The sequence below is a fragment of the Saccostrea cucullata genome, unplaced genomic scaffold (assembly GCF_032062105.1).
Source record: "Saccostrea cucullata isolate Sc308-1 unplaced genomic scaffold, CSIRO_AGI_Scuc_v1 ctg335, whole genome shotgun sequence".
In the NCBI taxonomy this organism is placed as follows: domain Eukaryota; kingdom Metazoa; phylum Mollusca; class Bivalvia; order Ostreida; family Ostreidae; genus Saccostrea; species Saccostrea cuccullata.
Genome location: NW_026923229.1, coordinates 152,333 through 156,123, shown reverse-complemented (window position 1 = coordinate 156,123; position 3,791 = coordinate 152,333).

Sequence of the window (3,791 nt, the reverse complement as noted above, 5' to 3'; positions counted from 1 at the left end):
TGAAGCCCACATCTACATAAATCAAAATGACACAGCTTTAAAGTTAGGCGTTCGCTAAAGCTTGGAGAGTTGCACCAAACTGTGGAGTGAGCTGTCAGATTCAATTGCTCACAGGTGGTGATAGACTGAAAATGCAGGGCAAGCAAGAAGAACTGAAATTCAAATTTGTGGATTATACACTTGCTAGCTGCATTTAGAAGCGATGTAAGCATATTTTTATTCTTATTTATTCAGGTTAACTGTTAAAATTGATTTGGAATTCATTCTTTTCATGTTTTTGCACACAAGCACTGTAAGTTAAGGTTAAATAACATCTTTTAAGTTGTTTCTATCTAATTCTTAACTGTGTATTACAGACACGATTGTAACAAGGAAATTAAGGTGCACTAATAGTATGATACATCATTCTATTTATTATAAGATTTAATTTAAGTACTGTATACAGGGTTATTTTCGCCCCGTGTTATTTTCACCCTTTTGAACTTGTGAACAATTTTGCCCCGTTTTAAATTCGCCCAGTCATAGTTCTGTTTAAGAAATTATGATGTGTTATTTGAATTCGCCCCGTTTTAAATTCGCCCAATCAAGAAGAGGGCGAAAGGGGCGAAAATAAAACGGGGGCGAAAATTTCCCTGTATACAGTAATATTATTTATTCATAAGTTAGACCAGTAATTGTATTGTTTCTAATATCAAATTATTTTGTATTTTCAATCAGAGACTGCAAGGAAAACAAATGTGGCGGTAAATAAAAATAAAATCGAAGACAATGCATAAAGAAGTGTATAAAGTACGAGTACGTATGATAAAGATAAAGATGAAGAAAACGGGAGGCGACGAAGGGAGGGAAAAAAAAGAGCGGGAATACAACAAACGGACAGTGAGCCTTGATTAAGTACTTTAAATTGATAATTTGATTTTCATACTTTACCTCTATTGTCTATTTTAAAATTTATATTTGTAAATTATGATTGAATTGATGTATATAAAATATTTTCACAGTGAATCATTAGTAATGTTTTCATTGAACATGTCCATGTATGCATTATGAATGCAGATTGAATGGTGTATTAATTCTTTTAAACAGTCATAAAATAGGTTGATGTAAAGAATCACTTAACCAATTGCAAATGTTTCTATGTAATAACTACGTTGGCCCAACAATTTGCCATCAGACATTGTAAAAAAGGGTCAACATTAGGCCAACCTAACCTACCAGTTGTTAAGGTTGGCTATCAGTTGGCATACACTAAAAACTACGTTGGCCCAACAATATGCCATCTGACATTTCAAATAAAGGACCAACGTTGGGCCAACCTAACCAAACAGTTGTTAAGGTTGACTGTTAGTTGGCATACACTAATAACTACGTTGGCCCAACAAAATGCCATCTGACATTTCAACAAAGGGCCAACGTTGGGCCAACCTAGATAAATATTTGGTTAGGTTGGCTGTTAGTTGTCATACAATTATACCTACGTTGGCCCAACAATATGCCAACATGTTGGACCAACGTTGGGCCGATGAGCAAAATTACCGTGGGCCAACGTAAGGTTACCAACAATGGGCCAACGTTGGAAAAAAAATGGGCCAACGTTGGCCCAACTATGTCTTGCTATCTGGGGGGGGGGGGTACGAGGTTACTGTTATACCGAACAGATCCCTCACACAAGCTCCTAGTGCACTCCATAGCAAGCTTAGCGAGCCACCACATGCTCTACCAATCACGTAAAATAGATAATCATACATAAACAATAATTAATATAATGATGACAAATGTCTCTGCTTGTCTGACATATCCGCCACTCAGAGATGTCTATACATCTCTGCCACCCAACCAATAGAATTTAAGAGGAGATAAAAGCTTATATGGCTGATTGAAAAGTGTTTGTTAAAATTGTATTTCCCACGTCAGACATATGGACCCAGTCAGCACGGTAAAGCCCCTCCTCCGAAAACTCTATATCAGGGTGATAAACAACTCTGCCGTTTACTGATGCGACCGCCATACGAGCCGCTCTATTAACTCTTTTTCGCTTCCGTTCGACGGAACATATGTCACGACCCCCTATCCATTTTCTGCGCTGGAGTATATCAGACCATAGCATTTTGCAACTTGGTAATCTGTTTGCCATTAAACATATACAGTCAATTCTCGAATTATCGCCATTCGATTCATCGCCAATTTCGCTATACCGCCATGATTTCCCTAGAACGTTTTTCCTGCTATATAAAATTCTCTTTATAACGCCAAATTCGCATACCGCCATCCGCCACCCTGTTTTCAAAACAAACGTCCATTTTTAAGTGTCAATTATCTCGATATACCGCCACAGGAGCATGCGGTCAGTGAAGCGCGGCTAATTGGTTGACGCATGTTGTAAAGCATGCAAAGCCAGTCAAGGTACATGCAATTAAATAATTAAATTAGAATTAAATGAACAAACAATTTTAATATGAACTGTTACAATGATTTTGTACTGTTGTTTTGTTTTAAAAAAAACATTTAGTCACGGCTTCGCCACGAAAGCGGTAGTTGTAAAAGTACGCCGAATACGATATTATTCTGATGATATCTGCTTTAAACAATGCAAAGTTTGCTTAAAAATAATTATACGATATAAATGTTTAACGTTTCAAGAACAATGATGCCATAAACAATAAATTTATTCAAGAAACTATTTTACGCACGTTCAGCAATATACACGCCGATCGACCCAGCATGTTTTTTTCAATACCAGACGTGCCGATTTACATGTACATAAATGCACATGTACATGTCTTTATTTCATAACTGCACATTTTGTTTTTAAGAAATTGTACATAAAAAATTACTTGAAGTATTTAAAATTGAGAAATATGTTGTATATACATGTACATGTAATTATAAGAATAGAAACGCTTTATGGTATTTCTAAGAACGGTAACTCTACTTCTTGTTTCCTAAAATATGGGAAATTCAAATCATCGCCAAATTCGTTATACCGCCATGATTTCTAAATTACAAAAGGTGGCGGTTTATCGAGAATTAACTGTATATGTCATGCTCTATTCTGGTACATAATACCTCGCTCTTAATTGATGTGATATCATCACCCCCTAGGTGGATAATTAAATATGCGGGAGGAGGACATTTAGTTAACTTTTGCTCGATAGAGTCAATGAGCTCCCCACATTTCATGCCCCTTTTGCCAATCCAGGTTACCTGAACGCCTAAATTTTCCAAGCGTAAGTTAGTAGTCAGATTTGTAGGCGCCCATCTACATGCCCAGTAAACAATTGAAGATCCCACAATCCATACAAGGTGCTCTAAAGAAGCAATTAAATAAATAATATGGTAAATACAACTCATCTACAAAGCTCACATCATATCTATTCTAATATACTTTAGGAATGCGCATGATTTCCAGCGTCCCAATAATTAGATTTTGTCTTGTGATACCCCTTTTAAAGCAAGACACGTTGCACCTCCAGTTCTAAAAGAATATGATTTGTAAGCAGAAATTGGGCGATTAATTTTCGAAAGTGTTTTTCTCAGGACTGCGTTAAACTGATATCTCGTTAGTGGGGATTTATTGCTATGCACGAATAATGAACCCTCAACACGTGGTCTCACTGCAAGAAATTTTATTATCTGGGCAAATGTTTCTTTGATGAATAGATGGTAATAAAATATTGATACCTTTTCCTGTTTGATCAGTTTTAGAGAATCTTACAGAGATAGATACGCAAGGAACGCTCTTTGACGTACAAAATTTTATATCCTTAATAGTTAAGGGAACATGGGCGCAA